Source organism: Dasypus novemcinctus, chromosome 27 (genome assembly GCF_030445035.2).
Source record: "Dasypus novemcinctus isolate mDasNov1 chromosome 27, mDasNov1.1.hap2, whole genome shotgun sequence".
Lineage (NCBI taxonomy): Eukaryota > Metazoa > Chordata > Mammalia > Cingulata > Dasypodidae > Dasypus > Dasypus novemcinctus.
In genome coordinates, this window is record NC_080699.1 from 3,671,486 (window position 1) to 3,691,892 (window position 20,407).

A 20,407-nucleotide genomic window follows, 5' to 3' on the forward strand; every position below is an offset into this window, starting at 1 on the left:
TGTGCGTGTTTCTTCCCAATTCCAGATTCAGTGACCCTACACTAGTAGCTTAAAATTGGCCACGATGGGAATATTGTACCAAGGAAATTGGAGCACTCTAATAAATCAGGTCTTTGGTTTTGTTTGGTTTTGTTTTAGGCCCATTTGCTAATAAATTTCCAGCCTGTCACTGGGCAGCAGGCATTTAAGGATTGATAAAATTCCACTGGGTGTGTTTGTCTAATGTAAAGTCAAGGGAGAAGTAACTGTTTCTCTAAATTTGAAAAGATATCTGTGAGTTTTTTTTTATATCAAATGATCAAATAAAGGATACAGGCAAACAGGAAAATTATATGCAGTTAAGGATTTCTTGCTTTCCCAACCAGTCTTTAAAATTTCTGAGGTACCTAATTGACATGCGGAAGCTTTAAGGATTGACTCTTACACAGTTATTGATATTTAGTCCTTATACTCTACTTGACACCAAGGAATCTTCTTTTTGCTTTTATATGTGTGTATTAGAGCATTTTTAGACTTAGAGGTATCATTTAGACTGCCTGTTATTCTAATGACAATGTAATTTGTTTCTAATTCCTCAGGCCTTGTGAAATTTTGCTTGACTTTATGATTGGATGAAGTCTCCTTTGAAAGAACTATAAGGGCTCGATTTTTATATGCATTAATTTCCTTTCTTTCCATCCCAGCATACCACCATTATCTGACTTCATCTTATCATTAACAAACTTCTTAAGAATACCGAGAGAACTTAATAGAAATTCTCTAAAACTAAGATAATTACAGCTGAAATTTATTCCAATTTAAATGGAAATCATTTCAAACCAGTTATATATATTTAAAAATGGTATAATATAATTTTAATTTATAGGAAAGAACACAAAACTCATTCGTATGTATTGAATCATATTCTCCTCCTTCCAAAGTTCCTTCTGGTTCTATGTTAGACACTCTCAAAATATAGGTTCAAGCACTATGACAGGGAAATTAGTAACCAAAGCCATTGCCAGGTGCATCAGGTACATTAAAGGAGTGAATGCTACAATAGCATGTACTCAGAATTAGGAGCTGCAGTGACATAGAGCATCACTCTGTGCTGATGACCTTAATCGGAGAGTCCATAGTATAGGCCTTGTAAATATTTTAGGAAAAACAATGGGAAAAAAGTAAGGGTTCCAAAGGAATACACAGAAATATGACAAAAGGGTCATTCCTATAAAAAGCACAGCATTGTAGTCTAGGGAAAAAGACTTTAAGATATTAAAAATTATAGAAAATGGAAATAGTTGACTAACAGATTAAAATTGAGATTGCAAATAGATACAATGTCTGGTTAGCTCAGTTGGTTCGAAGGGGTGTTAACAAATAGATGCTCTCAGTGTCAGAGGCACTAAATGGAAAGAGGTAACACTCAAAATTGAATGGTTAAGAAAGGTTGCTTGGAGAAGTCAACTCTGAATTGAACCTTGGGGCCCAAGTGGTATTCGACCATGCAGAGAAAAGCTAAGGCTAGCCCAAGTGGGTTAATGCATGGAGTGTCAAGTTTATGAAATGTCTTGAAATTGTTCTGCTGATGCAGTACCTCCCATCATAATTTGCCAGGGCTGCTATAACAAATACCACGGCCATTTGGATTAAACGTCAGGAATTTATGTTCTCACACATTTAGAGGCAGAAGTCCATAAACTAAGGGTTGACAGGATCGTGCTTTCTCTGGAGCCCATAGACTTCTGGTGGTGACTGGTCAACAGCCAGCTCTCCGTCTCCCAGTCACATGCCTTCCCACTCCTTCTGTCTCCTATCACAAGCCTCAGCTTGCGAAGACTCCAGTCATAGCAGACTAATGCCCCGTCTCCATTTGGGCGCACCTTAATGAGCAACACCTTCAAAAATTCTGTTTATCAGTGGTTTGCATCCGTAGCACCGGGGTTTGGGACCTGAACTTACCTTTTATGGTTGGGTGTTGGGGGCATGATTCAACTCGAAGTACCTACTCTGGGCTAAGGACTCCCTGAGATCCCAAGAGAGTTGAGTGCCTGATTGTCCTGGAGAGTCAGGGGTGTGAGTTAAGTTTCAGAATGGATCGATCAACTACTGAAGATGTGATTAATTTAAGGTCAAACACTGACCTTTGTCTGAGAGACCAGATTCAGAATCATATCAACATTAACTTCCTACAAAATATATTAGAACTTTATTATTTCATTTTATAAGATGAGGATTCATTTAGTGGTATACTTGCCTCTACTAGCAGGAATGGACGGTAAATAGTTGATAGCAAGTTTCTCTTTATTTTTTTATATATTCCATCCCCCTCCCCCCACTGTGTCCATTCCCTGTGTGTTCTTCTGTGTCCGCTTACATTCTTGTCAGTGGCACCAGGAATCTGTGTCTCTTTTTTTTGTGTCATCTTCTTGCATCAGCTCTCCGTGTGTGCAGCATCACTCCTGGTCAGGTTATGCTTTTTTTGCATGGGGTGGCTCTCCTTGCAGGGCATACTCCTTGCATATGGGGCTCCCCTACGCAGGGACACCCCTGCATGGCACAGCACTCCTTGCATGCATCAGCACTATGAATGGACCGGCTCACCACATGGGTCAGGAGGACCTGGGTTTGAACCCTGGACCTCCTGTGTGGTAGTTGGATGCTCTATCAGTTGAACCAAATCTGCTTCCTGCAAGTTTCTTAATGACAAAGGAAACTTCACTAAATCATCCGTAAGTCAGGAATAATTATATTTTTCTCATCATTATTACAGAGATAAAGTTTAAAAGATTTGTTAATTATTTTATTCATTAAAATATTGATAGAGAGTCCGTTAGGCTGCAAGCTTTGTGCTCTGTGCTGGGAATTCAAGAAGAACAAGAGAGCCAAGGGTCTCACATCCAGGGAACTTAGAATCTGGCTGGGCAATTCACTTACTAATTCAAAACATCCTATAGACTGAAACATCAGAGTGCTTCTAGCCCAACAGAAGGAAGCTATTGTTAATAGAACGTCCCTTATTTTCTTCCCTCTCTTTCTTTTCATAGTCTTTGCACATTTAAGCACAGCCCCCTGAAATGTTCACAGACAACACATACATAAACAGGTGAAACCTGTAAAACTTCCCTCCTTGACCTTCTTCAAGTCAGAGCTTTAAAATTACTCTGTAAAGTACAAAAATATCTTCAAGCTAAGTAGTCCTAGTGCAGAATCAAACCTGAGGAGAACACATAAAGCCTGGCATTGATTTAATCCCCAATCTTGCCCTTGGGTATGGGGATCACATTGCAGTGTGTGATGGAAAATCATATAGAACATCTGCGATTTGGAGACTATGGAGAAAGATTGTCCCAAATGAACAAATGTGTTTCAAAGAATGCAGAAGTCAGGAATGGCTGTAGACAGCAAATGGGAAACGTCAACCCCCAGCAATGTGGGAACAAAATTCTCCCCTTAAGAATTGTTGCTAAACTTGTGTCTTCCCTTGACATTTATTGTGGGATTCCTGTGGATCTGAGAATCAGGTGAGAGTTTAAATCATTGCTGCTGGCATTTTCTAGTTCTATTAGGTTTATAACTACCAATTAATAAATTAAATTCAGTATGTGTAACTGATAAAGCAGTGCCTGAACTGTCACTCATATGTAAACAGACACCTCGTAGATATTATGGGTTCAGTTCCAGAACAAATAGGGAAATAAACTGAGTCACACAATATTTATGGTTTCCTTATGCACATAAAAGTTATGTTGACACTATACTGGAGTCTATTCAGTATGCAATAGCATTATTTCTAAAAAACAATGTATCTTAATTTAAAATACTTTATTGCTAAAACATACTGTCATCTAAGGCTTCGGTGAGACAAAATCTTTTCATTGGTGGAGGGTCCTGCCTTGATGGTGATGGCTGAAGACTGATCCAGGTGGTGGTTGCTGACGGTTGGGGTGGCTATGGCAATTTCTCAAAATAAGGCAACAATGAAGTTCCCAGTGTTGTGACTCTTCCTTGCCTGAAAGATTTCTCTGCAGCATGTAATATTGTTTGATAGTGTTTTACCCACTGGGTAGTTTCTGCCACAACTGCAGTCAGTCTTTTTGAATCCTGCCACTGCTTTATCAGCTAAGTTTACATAATATTCTAAATCATTTGTTGTCATTTCAACAATGTTCACAGCATATTCACTAGTAGACTCCATCCCAAGAAGCCACATCCTTTGCTCATGCATAAGACGCTTCTCCTCATTTGTTAAACTTTTATCATGAGAGTGCAACAAATCAGTCACACTTCAGGCTCCACTTCTAATTCTAGTTCTCTTGCCATTCCCACCAAATCTGAAGTTACTTTCTCCATTGAAATCTAGAACCCTTCAAGGTCATCCATGAGGGTTGGAATTAACTTTTCTCAAACTCCTGTTAATGGTGATCTTTTAACATTTTATCATGAATCCCAAATCTTCTGAGTGGCTTCTAGAATGATGCTTTAGTTTTCTGGCTTGCTCCAGGAAATACCATGGGATGAGTTGGCTAAAACAGAAGGAATTTATTAGTTTATAGTTTTGAGACCAGAAAAAAAATAGCCAAATAAAGACATCATCAAGGCAATCCTTTGTTCCTAAAGACTAGCTGCCAGTGATCCTTGGCTCCTCTACCACATGGCAAGGCACATGGCAGCATATCCTGGTCTCTCCCTACTCTTCTGAGTTTCATTGATTTCAGCTTCTTGCTTCCATGTCTTTCTCTTTCTCTCTCTGTATTTATTCCATTTATAAATGACTCCATTTTGATAAGACCAATTCTGAATGTGGTGGGCTACACTTTAATTGAATTAGCATCATCAAAGGGTTCTACTTGCAATGGGTTTATATACCCACAGAAATGGATTCGATTGAAGAATCTAGTCTGGGATGCTTAAAATTTCAAACCACCGCACTACTCCCTCTGGATCCCAAAAAGACATGTTCTTTCTTATATGAAAATACATCCATTCCAGGAAGTGGATGTGGCTCAACCAATTGGGCTTCCATCTATCATATGGGAAGACCTGCATTCATGTCCCAGGGCTTCCTTGTGAAGGCAAGTTGGCCCACACCCACAGAAAGCTGATGGCTCATGCCTGCTGATGGCTCATGCCTGCAGACAGCTGATGGCCCATACCCATGGAGAGCTGACACAGCAAGATGATGCAACAAAGGGAGACAAGCAGACACAGAAGAATGTGCTGTGAATGGACACAAAGCAGACAACAAGCAGGTGTCAGGGGGTGGATAAATAAAATTTTAAAAATGAAAGAATTTTTTTTAAAGTCTTTAAAAAAAATACATCTATTCCATCACAATATCCACAAAGTCTTAAATAACTTCAGAAACAATGCAATGCTTAGTTCAAAATCTTATCAAAATCAGTTAAGATCAAGGAACCTACTTCACAGCAAGTGGATGTTCATGGATGAACATGTTCATGGAATTCCCTGGGTTTAACATGTTCCCTATCATCCTTAAGCAGCTGGATTATTAGAATAGGAGGATGGTCTTTTGAAGACTCAATTATAATGACAAATAGTTGGCAATACCTTGCAAGGCTAGGACAATGTTCTCCAGGCAGCTCTGTAGGTTCTAAACCAATGACCACTCTATGGTGCTGTTTCTCCCCTAGCCAGGATTCACTGGTCCAAGAATCAAGGAGATGGAAGTGGCAAGAAAAAATGTTTGCTTTCTGTCCTTGCAACCTTAAGTTCTCTGCTCTACAGGTCTTAGTTCCAAAAGGAAGATTGTTTCCATGAGGAAACACAACAATGATTCCATGGAACTGGAAGTTAAGACTGCCACGTGGCCACTTTGGGCACCTTATGCTTATCAGTAAGTTGACTGCATCTATGATTGGTTGATTCCATCTACAATCAACCGAGGAGATTGCCTTCAGCAGAGGGATGTCTCATCCAAAATCAGTCAGAGACTTTAAAAAGGGAAGTGAGTATTTCAGTGGTCAGAAGAGAGAATTTCCATCTCTACTTTCACCAACCAGCCTTTCCTGGGGAATTCATTGAAAGCCTTCATCAGAGTTTCCAACTTGAAGTCTGCCCTATGGAATTTGGACTCGCACATCCCCACAGTCACATGACACACTTTAGAAAATATACTATTTATACATATCTCCTGTCAGTTCTGTTTCTCTAGAGAACATTGACTAATATGGGTGTGGTCTGTCCTGGGCCACAATCCCCCTTCATTTTTGGCCCTGGGAAATACAGAGAACAGTTTAATTGTTTTTGATATACAATGGAGGATCAGGCATATGATAAACTTTCCCATTCCCATAGGGAAAAATGGGAAGGAAGATAGGGGTCATGGGTCTCAAACAATTCTGAAGCCCAGTAAGGCATACTCCAGTAGAGTTCAAGGTCTGAGAGTGTTTTATTTTTATAGGCTGCCAAAATGCAATATACCAGAAATGGCTATGCTTTCCCAAAGGGGTTTGTAAGCTTTGCTTGCAAGCTTACAGTTCCGAGTCTGTGACTATGTCCAAACCAAGGCATCATCAGGCAGTGCTTTCTCCCATAGATTGACTGCCAGCAGTCCTGGACTCCTTTGTCATATGGCAAGGAACATAAGACATCTTCTGAGCTCTCCAAACTCATCCAGGCTTCCTTACCTTCAGCTTTCAGCTTCCTTCATACTCTCTCCCTCTGAATTTCATTTTCATATAAAGGACTCCAGTAAGAGGACTAAGACCCATGCTGGGCTACACCTTACAGAAGTAACCTAATCAAAAGGTTCAACCTACAATGTAGCCACACCCACAGGTATGGATTAACTGTAAGAACATAATTCTCTGGTCTACATACAGTCTCATACTACCACAGAGAGTCATCTATGGAACAATGTTTTGTCCTCCTGGTCTGATGGAGTGGCAGCCCCACCCTTTCCAAGTGATTATGCAGTGGTCATGCTCTCCCCCCAAACTGGGATGAAGTCTCCACCATCTTCAAGCACTGGAGTGATCTCTGGACTCTGCCATTCCTGTGGCACAGGCTCAACGCTCTGCCACTGGGGTGGCAGCCAGATGCTCCATAATCCCTAGGGCACAGGCGCCAACCTCTGTGAAACCTGGGGTAATAGCACTCTTCCTGAATCATGGGGTGAAAGGTCCTCCTCTCCAAGCAGACTCACCCTTTCCACACACAGGGGTGGGCTCACTCTCGGCCTGAGAAGATGTCTTTGGTCCAGACCTCAGCTTTTGGTCCTGCCCTTGAAGTGATTTTTTCCTTCAGTCTGCCCCATTTCTGTCCCCCCTTTAGTCTATGCTGGCAGTGGTTCCTTTCACACATGTCTCACGAAAAATATTTATTGATTTTACATGTAGTACACAAGGGTCCAAACCATGAGACAGTAGGACTTTCCACAAATCCTTTGGGGATAACTGCACATCCAATCCTGACTTGCACAGAAATGGAAGACTGGATCCATGATTAGTGAAGCCTCATATGGAGGGTGTTTTTCTGGGGACTTGCTTTCCAGAAGCTCAGAAGTTTCCAAACCATCATTTACTCACTTCTTTGTGCCCAGGAGTGCAGTTCTGTTCTTACTCCTTTTCTCTGGGATTTTAATATAAGCTGCAAGGGAAACCATACTGTACTTTCCACAGTTAGCTTGGAAATCCCCTCAAATAAATACCCCAGGTCTTCACTTTCCAGTACTGCCTTCCATGTACCATCATAACTCAATTTTGCCAAGTGCTTTATCTCTTTAAAAATAAGGATTGCCTTGGATCATACTTTCTTCTAAAGCTTCATCAGAAGTACCATTAGCATCCATATTTCTACAAAAAGTATCCTCAAAACAATCTATGCCTTTTCTCTCAAGCACCTCAATTCTTCCAGCCTCTACCCACTACCCAATTCCGAAACTATTTCCATATTTTTGATACTTGCAGTAACAGCATCCCACTCTCCTAGTACCAAAATCTGCTTTAGTTTCCTAGGCTGCCCCAGCAAATAAAGTAGTTCAGCTTAAACATTGGGAATGTATTTACTTACAGTGTGAGGCAGGGAAAATGTCCAAATCAAGTCTTCATTTTGGTGATGCTATCCTCCAAAAGGCTGGCTGCCATCAATCTTGGCTCCTCTGCCACATGGCAAAGCACATGGTGGCATCTCCTTGTCTCTCCCTACTCTTCTGGGCCTCATTGATTTCAGCTTCTTGCTTCCTGTCTTTCCACTTCTTTCTCTGTATTCATTTCATTTATAAAGGACTACTGTAATAGAATTAAGATCTGTTCTAAATGTGGTGATCACACCTTAACTGAAATAAACTCATTATAAGCTCCTACTTACAATGGGTTCACACCCACAGGAATGGATTAGATTTAAGAAAATGTATTTTGAGGGTTACAAACAGTTTCAAACCTCCACAAATGTTGAATCCTTTCCTAAAGATTCCCATTTGACTTTGCCCTGATCCATCAGAGGAATTACTATCTATGGGAGCTATAGCCCTGTGAAATGGATTCTTTATAAAACAAGCTTGCAACTCAAAATGACTCCTAGATCCATGGTCTGCAGAATAGCCGTTGTGTTAGCAGGCATGAAAACAACATTATTTTCATTGTGCATCTCCATAAGAGCTTTTGCACAACCAGGTGTATTGCCAATGTGCAGTAACATTTTGAAAGGAATCTTTTTTTTTCTGAGCATTAGGTTTCAAGAGTGGCCCTAAAATATTCAGTAAATAATATTGTCAACAAATGTGCTGTCATCCAGACTTTGTTCTTCCTTTTATAGTGTACAGGCAGAGTAGATTTATCATTAATCTTAAGGGACCTAGCTACTGGCCTATCTCAGCTTTCAACATACCTTCCACACAAAGCTTAATCATTTCTAACTTTTAATTTACAGTGAGAAATGTGTAGCTCTTCCCTTCACTGGAACACTTAGCAGCCAATTTTAGGATTATCAACTGGCCTAATTTCAAAACTGTTGTGTCTCAGGGAGGCCTGAGGATTGGGAGAGAGAAAGGAAATGGCCTGTTGGTGGTACAGTCAGAACACATACATTTATTTTATATTATTTTTTATTTTTTTAATTTATTGAAGTATATCATTCATATGTAAACATACATAAAACAATAAGTATATAGTAATAGTTGTGAACTTACAAAACAAACATATATTACATCATACAGGACTCTCATACCTCACCCCACCAGGAATACCTTGCATTGCTGTTAAATATTTTAAAGTAATGATTAAAGAGCATTATCAAAATATTACTACTAATGAAAGTATTTTCCCCCAATCTACCCTACTATTATTATTATCTTATCATTATATATGACATACATAAAACAATAAGTGTATAGTAAAACTTGTGAGCTTACAAAGCAATCATGCATAACATCATACAGGGATCCCATACATCAACTCTCCACTAACACCTTGCATTTTCATAATACATTTATCACAAATTATGAAAGAATATTATCAAAATCTTACTACTAATTATAGTCCTTATCTTACATTTAGTGTATTTTCCCCCAACCCACCCTATTATTATTTTTAAATATATTTTTTATGAAAGAAGTTGTAAACTTATAAAACAATTGTGCACATGTGCAGAACTCCCAAACAATACCCCTCCATCAACACACCACACTGTGGTGGAACATTTGTTACAGATAATATAATATCAGCTGAATGTTACAACATCTATAGTGTATATCTGGCACAAATTTTCCACACTGCCCCATTATCAACACAGTACATCTTTGCCATAGATGCAAGAACATTATATTATTGCTAACCACAGTCCATAGATCACTCCAGCTGTATTTTTCCCGTGCTTCTTCACGTTCCCACCACCCTGCAGTAGTGATGTACATTTGCTCTAGCTCAAAAAGGACACTCTTGCATCTGTACCATCAACCACAATTCTCATCCACGTCTTGGTTTACTGTGCAATTCAGATCCTAGATTATTCTCTAGTATTCTGTCAACTGGCATTTATATATCTAGACTATTTTTTCAGTCATATCCCTGTTTATAAACTAGCTGGTACTCACTATATGTTACCATTCACTCTATAAATTTCCACACTTTTACAGTAAAGCTGATTAAAACCTCTACATACATTAAACATCAGTAGTCCATCTCAGTCCTTTTCTTTTATTTCCCCTCCCCCTTTGTGACTCGCTATCTTGCTCTCTGTGTCCATTTGCTGCAAGCTCTTCTGTGTTTTTTGTTTTTTTTTCTTGTTTCCCTTTTTTTGTTGTTGCATCACCTTGCTGAGTCAGCTCCCCATGGTTCTTGTAGGCTGGGTGGTGCTCTGCAGCATCTGAGGGCTGGGCGGCGCTCTGCGGCAAGCCTGCCTTCACAAGCCTGCCGCATATGGTAGACAGGAGCCCAACTGATAGAGCCACAGCCGCTTTCCTCAGTCCTCCTTTTATCTCCGTTAAGAATCAACCACCTCCCAACAGGTCTTGAAGATATTTTTCTACAATTTCTTCTAGGAATTTTATGGTTTTTGCTTTTATTTTTACGTTTTTCATCCATTTTGAGTTAATTTCTGAATAAGATGTGAGATAAGGGTCCTCTTTCCTTCTTTTGGCTATGGATATTCAGTTCTTCCAGGATCATTTGTTGAATGGATTGTTCTGCCCAAGCTGTGTGGGTTTGACAGGTTAGTCAAAAATCACTTGACCATACATGTGAGGTTCTGTTTCTGAACCATCAATTTGGTTCCATTGTTCTATGTGTTTGTTTTTGTGCCAGTACCATGCTGTTTTTACCACTATAGCTAGGTAATATGATTTAAAGTCTGAAAATAAGAGTTAACTTTTCCTTTTTAAGATGTTTCTGGCTACATAGGACCCCTTACCCTTCCAAATAAATTTCATAGTTGTGTTTTCAATTAAAAAAAAAATGCTGGTGGACCTTTTATTGGGATTGCATTGAATCTGCATATTAATCTGAGTAGAATTGACATCTTACTGATATGTAGTCTTCCAATCCATGAACATGGAATGTTCTTCCAGTTACTTAGGACTTTTTAAATTTCTTTTAACATTGAGTTGCAGTTTTCTGAATACAAGTGCTTTACATTGTTGGTTAAGTTTATTCCTATTTGAGTTTTTTCCATCATATTTTATTTTCACCATTTTTTTTGACACTTTTAGTTACTTTTGTTGATATATCTTCATTTCTAGACTCTCTTCCAGGCCTCTCTCCTGTCTTTTCTTTTCAGGATCTAACACACAGTTTAGTATTTCCTGAAAAATCTGGTCTCTCAGTTACAAATTCTCTCAATTTCTGTTTCTCTGTGAATATTCTAAACTCACCCTCATTTTTGAAAGAAAAGCTTGCTGGGTATAAGATTCTTGGCTGGAAGTATTTCTCTTGTAGTATCTTAAATATATCAGACCACTGTCTTCTTGCCTCCATAGTTTCTGGAGAGAAATCAGCACTTAATCTTATTGGCTATCCCTTATATCTTATGCATTGCTTTTCTCTTGCTGTTCTCAGAATTCTCTCTTTGTCTTTGGCATTTGACATTCTGAGTAGTATATACCTTGGAGTTGGTCAATTTAGATTTTTTTGGATGGGAGTACATTGTCTTCTTGGACATGGATATCTATGTCCTTCAATTGGGAAATTTTCTACCATTATTTCTTCAAATATTTCTTCTGCCCCTTTTCCTTTCTCTTCTCCTTCTGGGTAACCCATGACACATATGTTTGCACAACTTTTGCTGTCATTCAGTTCCCTGAGAACTTGTTCAAATTTTTCCATTCTTTTCTTCATCTGTTCTTTTGTATGTTCACTTTCAGAGGCCATTTCTTCAAACTCACCAATTCTTTCTTCTGCCTCCTCAAATCTGCTATTATATGATTTCAATGTTTTTTTTAAAAATGTCATTTATTGCACCTTCCATTCCCATAAAGTCTGCTATTTTTCTATGTATGCTTTCAAATTTTTTCTGTGTGCTTATCCAATATCTCCTTAATATTCTTAATCTCTTTAGCCATCTCATTTAATTTACTAAGGAGACTTGTTTGAATATCTATGATTAGTTGTCTCAACTCCTTTATGTCATCTGGAGGCTTAACTTATTCCTTTGCCTGGGCCATAGCTTCCTGTTTCTTGGTGTGGATTGTAATTTTTTGTTGGTGTCTTGGCACCTGGCTTACTAGAATTTTATTCTGGGTTCAGGTATTCTCTTTAGCTTAGAGTTTCCTGCCCTTTCTCCCTTGCTGGTTATGCAGTGGGAGCCAAGGATGTAGTTGGTGCTATAAGCTGTGGAGGCTCAAGTTGCCCTAATTGCCCCAAGGACTGATGAAGCTTCTCTCAACTTTCTTCTTTGCCAGGGATAGGGACAGAGTCAAGCTGTGTTAATAATCCAAGTTGTGCAGGCCTAGAATGTCATTGCCCAGAGAGACTGATGAAATTTCTAGTCCATTTCTCCCTTGCCTGGGGCACATACAGAGCTGCAGGTGTGGGCAGCAATCTATGCAGTTTGGGACCAAAATGACTTCAGTTGCCCTGGTAGACTACCAATTATTTAGACTGTGCCAGCCAAATGTATCTGCAGTTACGTTGATAGGTTGGTTCACCAGTCTCCTCCCTGCCAGAGGTGGGGCTGAAGCTTAGGCTAGGGCTGCAGGCCGATCTGGGTGAAAAAAACTGGTCCTTTTCATCATTGTGATTTTCAGTTAGCCTGGCTTCCCCTCAGCCTGGGGGCAGAGTCAAAATGGCAGCCATTGGCCTCTGTCTGACCTGGACAGGTTCATATTCTAGCTGTTCCTAGGGCTATACTCTAGCCAGACAAATTCACCAATCAGTAGCTGAAATCAGTGGCCAACCATCTCCTCTTCCCCTGTTGTTGGGAAATGGAGCTTCCAATTCCAGCCACAGTATAGCTCCTGGGGTGGTGCACTGCCAAAGTAGGATAATCAGTATTCTCCATGGTTTAGCTGGTAGTTTCCCTGAGAGGCTGGAGCAGGTCCCTGCAGTTTCTTCTCTGCTGGAGGTGGCCCTGGGGCCTAGGCTGGAGCTGCAATCTGACCTGGATGGAAAGAAGCTGGTCCCCTACAGCACCAAAAACACGAGCAGCGAAAGAACAAATAGATAAATGGGACTTCCTCAAAATTAAAGCCTTCTGCACCTCAAAGGAGTTTGTCAAGAAAGTGAAAAGAGAGCCTACACAATGGGAGAAAATATTTGGTAACCATATATCTGATAGGAGATTTGTAACTTGCATATACAAAGAACACCTATATCTCAAAAATAAAAAGACAAGCAACCCATTTTAAAAATGGGAAAATGATTTAAACAGACATTTCTCCAAACAAGAAATAAAAATGGCTAAAAAGCACATGAAAAATTGCTCCAAATCTCTAGCTATTAGGGAAATGCAAATCAAAACTACAAAGAGATACCATCTTACTCCCATAAGATTGGCAGCTAAGAAAAAAACAGAAGACTACAGATGCTGGAGAAGATGTGGAGGAATGGGAACACTCATCCACTGCTGGTGGTAATGCAGAAGGATCCAGCCATTCTGGAGGACAGTTTGGCAGTTTCTCAAGAAACTAGCTATAGATTTGACATATGACCCAGCAATTCCACTGCTGGGTATATACCCAGTAGAACTGAAAACAAGGACACAAACCGATATATGCACACCAATGTTCATAGCAGTATTGTTCACCATTGCCAAAAGTTGGAATCAACCCAAATGTCCATCAATAGATGAATGGATAAATAAAATGTGGTATATAATAAAATGTGGTATACTACTCAGCTTTAAGAATGAATACACTACAAACACATGGGATAACATGGATGAATCTTGAGAACCTTATATTGAGTGAAGCAACCCAGGCATTGAAGGACAAATACTACATGACCTCAATGATATGAAATAAGTAAACCAAGCTGCCTCAGAGAGCTAGAGACTGGATGATAGGCTTAAAGGATATTGGGGGTAGAGGAAGGATGCAAGCTGACACCTACATGGGTAAAATCTATGATAAGCTGGAGGTAAGTATTTGTACAAGGAAGGGATAAACCGGGAGCATAGTGTTACCTTTGGGTGGGGCTTTGTGGGCTTGAGGGGGGCTAGGGATGGGAGGTAATATTGCCCAAGAAATTGGGGGGAGAGTGGGGGAACATAAAATCATAGGAGATTGTCAGGTATTTGGTTGAGAGTATAATGCTGAGAAAACTTATTCAAAAATATAATAAGGAAGGTTACCTGTTTAAGAAGCTTAAAGGGGATAATCTGATGCAGGACAGGCTTCTTGGGAGTGTGTGAGTGCTCATTTTGCCATAGTGGATTATATCACTGGACAGAGACCCATATAATGAGAGTGAAGGTATACCCACATCCTGGGGAGGACTGGTGTTCTCAAATAGAGGAAATTGTATCTCTCAAGAGAAATGGTGGCTCCCAATGCATTAGGGCAGTTGAGCATCTCAAACCCTCAACAATGTTGCATGTATGTCTGAACATGGCCCTTCAAGCAATGAAGATTGGCTGTCACTATGGGCCCTGAGGGGAGGGGGAAAGAGGTATTGAAGAGATGGAATCAATGTAACTGTGTGGGCATTAGAAGTGTTCACAAGATTATGCAAGGATGGACATAAGACATGTTAAATTACACCAAAAATGTATAGGGGCTGATAGGCTAAAATGTAAATCATAATGTAAAATGTAAGATAACTAAAAACTTTAGAAAACTGTATAGTCTAAAATATAAACCACAATGTTCACCCAAATGTTACCTTGTTTGAAAGCTATTGTCTCAATATCTGTACATCAGTTTCAGTAAATATAGTATGAACATGTAAAAAGATTATTGCTGTGGAAGGGAAAAGGTTTTATGTTGGATGTGTGGGAGTACGGTATATTGTATATATAAATTACTGTGATATAAAACTTCTGTGAAGATAAGCTTAATAATTAGGAAAAAAAAAGAAAAAGGAAGGATGTAGTCACTGAGGAAAAGATGGAAGAAGTTGCCTTGTCAATTTGCATACACTTATTGCAGTGATGGAAGGCAAAACATCAAAAACAAATCTTTTGCATTTTTAAATTTTTTGATACCCCAATTTATTTTTACCTTAATTTTTCTAAATTAATATGTATTCTATATCTAATCTTTAAACTTATCACTATATTCCATATTACTATTAATGGAACCTGGCAATATATTGGGCTTCATTTTTTAAGAAGTTTTGGATCACAGAGAGGTTCAACAATGCCAGGGGAGGAATACTGGGGTGGAATGTTATTGACGGGACACATGGTTGGCAGGGAATTCTCCAGGGCATATATCCAGGGTACACAGAAATGTTTGGATATTTTCATAGTGGTTACAATTAAAAACAACAACTGAGGGAATGCTGAGTTCCTAGCCAGAGGAGCTCTATCACAGTCCCTAAAGGAACAGCAACAATCCCCCAAGTACAACGGCAAAGACCAAAAAAGAAGGAAGGTCCAACAATGAGCCCTTGATAATAATGACTATGCTTGTGGGCCTGTGCACCTGAAATAAGAACAAGGTCTAGAGCTGCAGGGTGCCTAAGAGTTACCTCCTGAGGGCCTCCATGTTGCTCAAGTGTGGCCAGTCTCGAAGCCAAACTCAGCATGTAAATGTGTTGCCTTCCTCCCAGTGTGTGACATGACTCCCAGGGATGAGCCTCTCTGGTGCCAAGGGATTACTACCAAGTACCAGCTGATGATGTAACCAGAAAATGACCTTGAATAGAAGTGTCAAATCAGACGAGCAGAATATCTCAGTCTCCATATAATACCAGGAGTTAAAAATGCTTTTTGACCTGAATAAAAGGGGGAAATGGATAGGACAAATGAATTTATATGGCTATGAATCTCCATAAAGAGCTGGGAGGTTATCAGAGGGCTTGCCCTTATGCACACTTGTCCAGAGTCCCAGAGACAGATAAAAGTAGATGCAACCCCAGGTATTGGTTCTTCTGAGGGCTGCAGAGACCCATAGGTTCTATGGCCACGGCAGATGGAGTTCAGTGCCATGTCAGCTGGCCCTTCTTTGGAGTTGGTGTTTCTGTGTGATGGAGCTGGACTCAGATGTGATCTTTGTCCACAAGTCTCTCCAGTTACTTTTACCGAAACTGTAGTTGGTGCTGGGGTTTAATGTATATCCAGGGGACCTGAATCTCTGGATTGACCATGTGATAGCCAGGCCCTGGGCCTCAACAGACTTGCAGCTCCTGCATTCTGGTTTATTGGACTTACCCCACTCAGCTAATATGGAGGTGAAGAAGGTCAACCACCACACCAGGAAGCCAAGAGTGCTTACAACTGAAAGCAGGAATGTGGAATCTAAGCCCCCTGTTGATATAGATGTGGAGTGGACACGGCCATTCTAGGGTGCACAGGATGGAGGAATAAAGAATGGATTAGAGAGGACTTACTGATATTCTATTCATGAACTATTGTGATTAGTAATAGAAGAAAATGTGGCATTGGTGTGGAGGAAGTGGCCATGGTGCCTGCTGTGGGTAGGGAGTGGGAGCAAGAGATGTGATGTAGGGGCATTTTCGGGGGTTGGAGTTGTCCTGGGTGGTGCTGCAGGGACAGTTACCGGACATTGTATGTCCTCCCATGGCCCACTGGATGGACTGTGGGAGAGTGTGGGCTATGGTGTGGACCAATGACCATGAGGTGCAGTGGTGCTCAGAGATGTATTCAAATGCAATGATTGTCTCATGATGATGGAGGAGGTTGTTGTTATGGGGGAAGGAGTGGAGTGAGGGAGGTGAGGCGTGTATGAGGACCTCATATTTTTTAATGTAACATTAAAAAAATAAAGAGAAAAAAAAGAAAAAGAAAAAAGAAAAAAATTAAAAAGATTCTGAAAAAAAAATAAAGGAATCTTTAAAAAAAGCTGAAAAAAAACGATGCTACTTCAGGTAACATGTGCCCCATCTGAATCAGCTTGGGCTTTAATATAGATTACTGAAATTCAGACACAGGGAGAGAAATCCACAGGAAGGAGCTGGAAGTCAACAGAACTTGGAATAGAAAGGAGAAGATGGCATCATGTGTGTTGCCATGTAATGGAAACACAAGTGTTCAGCTCACCAGCATCCAGGCCCAGAAAGTCACCATCTTCAGAGAGAGAGTATTGTGTTTCCGACACCTCAGTTTCGACTTCTTCTAGCCTCACTACCATGAGCCAATAACTTACCATTGTTTAAGTCACCATCTTGTCTGTTATCTGTTTTAGCAAAATATATGCCATGAAAATAGTTATCAAAAAAAAAAAAAAAAAAGCTGGAGTGCCAACAGTAATAAAAGAAAAAAAAAAAGAACTTTGAAACAAAATTATTTCTAGATATGAAGGAGGTTTTATAATTATAAAATGATCTGTCTTAGTTTGCTACAGGGTTCCCAATGCAACATATCAGAAATGTGTTGGCTTTAATAAAGGGAAATTATTTGAGGTAAAAAGCTTACAGTTCAGAGGTCATGAAATGTCTACATCAAGGCCCATCGGAGATGCTTTCTCACCAAAGTCAGCTACTGCTGCCCCTGGCATCTGCCAAACATTGAGTTAATTTGTGGGTCCAACCCCTCAGGAACCTCTTTCTGTGCCTCTTGCTATGCTGGTTCCAGACCCAACCACTTCCAGCCTTTCAGGGCTTCTCTGTTTTCCTGCAGTCCTCTCTCACATGGCAGGATCTGTAATGGCAGGCTCCTTTCTCTCTGTGGGTCTCCATTATATAAGACCCAGCAAGAGGGCAGAGACAACCTGAGTCTCCCCTCACTGATGTGACCCAATCAAAAGCAACCTAATCAAGTGATCCAAGGTGAATCAAATACAATCAAAGGGTGTAGATAGTTTAAGAACTCATTTAAGGAATAGATTAATTAAGAACATTATCTTTTTTGGGATTTGTAAAATATCTTCAAACTATCATGGTATCCATCAGAATATAACTACAATTTTAAATATATGTGCATCAACAAAAAGAAATCAAAGAATGACAGAGTTTAAGGGAGAAATAGAAAATTCAGCCATAATAGTTGGATACTTCAATTACTTACAAAATGAATAGAAAAAATTATGAATACTATCAGCAAAATAATATACAACTTAAATTACACTATATAGCCACTGGATTTAACAGAGATCTGTAGAACACCCACTCCCAAACAGAAGAATACACATTTTCCTCAAGTGCATAGGAATTATTCTCCAGGATAGACCATATAGTAAACCATAAAGCAGGGGTTGAGAGTATACAAAAAACATACTCCAACCACAAAGAAATGAACTTTAGAAATCAAGAGCAAAAAGAAATTTGAGAAATGTACAAATATTTGGAAATTAAAAACATGCTTCTAAATAACAAATTGATTAAAGCAGATATCAAAAGGAAAATTAGAAACACATTGAAATGAAATTATAACAAAAGTACAACAAAAACCTAGTGGGATGCTGCTCAAACAGTGCTTAGAGGGAATTTTTAAAGCTATAAGTCTGTTAAAGAGGTGGGGGGGAGGGAGAGATCTCAAATTAATAAAACTTTCCACATGAAGAAACTATAAAAATAAGAGCAAACTTAACCCAAAGCAAGTATAAAGAAGGAAATGAAAAAAAGATGAGAACAGAAATAAGTAAAAGAAAGAATAGAAGAATAGAGAATATTAACACAACCACAATTTGTTCTTTGAAATGATCAACAAAATTGGCAAATTTATAGCTAAACTCAGAAAAAAGAACAAGACTCAAATTACTAAAATCAGGTATGAAGAGTGACCATCACCAGTGGACTTAGAGAAATGAAGGGATTATAAAAGAATACTATAAACAATTATATGCCAATAAATTGAATAGCCTAGGTATGATGGAAAAATCCTTAAAAATAAGTATCAAAAACAAGGAATATTAGAAAACCTGAAAAGAACTAGGACAAAGAGATTGTATGAGTAATCAAAAAAGCCCCATGAAGGAAAGCCTGCTACTGAATGGCTTCAGTAGTTGATTCTACCAAATGTTTAAAGGAGAAGCAACACCAATTATTCACTAACTTTTCTGAAAATAGAAAATGAGGGACATCTGCCTAACTCATTCCATGAGACTATTATTACTCACATACCAAAAACAGATAAAATATCAAAAAAAAACCCTACATACCAATAACCCTTATGAATACAGATGCACGAAAGCTTAATAAAACATTAACACACCAAATGGGCAACATATAAAGAGGATATGTGTCACAGTGAACAAGTGGTCCTTATTCCAAGAATGCAATTTTGGTTTAATACATAAAAACCAAGCCATATAATACACCACGTATGAGAAAAGAGGACAGTAACTCCATTCCAACAACCTGTCGTGATGAAAGTTTTCAACATACAATGTCTGAGGAAGCATCCTTCACTTGATAAAGCGCATGCCCAAATCGCTGACAGCTAACCTCCTACTTCATGGCAGAAGGCTGAATAGTTTGCCTGTATGATCAGAGACAAAACAAAGATGCCCACTCTTGCTGTGCTTGTGTAGCATGATAATGAATGGTCTAAGTAGGGCAATGAAACAAGAAAAAGAAATATAGGCATCCAGACAAGAAAGAGAAAAATAAAACTATCTCTATTTGCAGATGACATGATCTTAAACTTAGAAAATTCTAAGAAATTGACTGAGAAAAATGTTATAAGTAATAAAAGTGTGTTGCAAGACATACTATCAATATACAGAAACCAATCAGTTTTCCATAAACAATCCAAAACTGAAATTAATAAATAAATTCCACTTATAATCACATCAAAAGAAAATATTTATGAATAAATTTATGAAAATTGTGCATTACTGCTCGTGAAAATTGCAATATATCATTGAAAGAAATTTAAAAGAGCTATATAAATGAAAAAGCATCTCTTGTTCATGGAATTAGGCTTTTTAAAAAAAATTTTTTCTTCCCTTCCCCCTTCCCTCCCCTGCTGTTTTTGCTGTCTGCGTCCATTTGCTGTGTGATCTTTATCTATTTCTCTTTTTGTCTTCTCATCTTTCTCCTCTAGGATTCACCAGGATTCAATCCTGGGAACCTCTGATATGGAAAGAGGTTCCATGTCAATTGAGCCACTTCAGGATCCTGATCTCTGCTGTGCTTCTCCTTGACTCTCGCCTTCGTCTCTCTTTTGTTGAGCCATCATCTTGCTGCGTGACTCACTTGCCCAGGAACTGGCTCACCATGCGAGCACTTGGCTTGCCATGTGGGCACCCACATGGGCACTCAGTTCACCATCTGGGCACTTGGCTTTCCATGTGGGTACCCACATTGGCACTCAGCTTGCTGTGTGAGCACTGCATCACTGCACAGGCATGCTTTCTCTTCTTTTTCACCAGGAGGCCTCAGGGATCCAACCCAGTTCCTCTCATATGGTA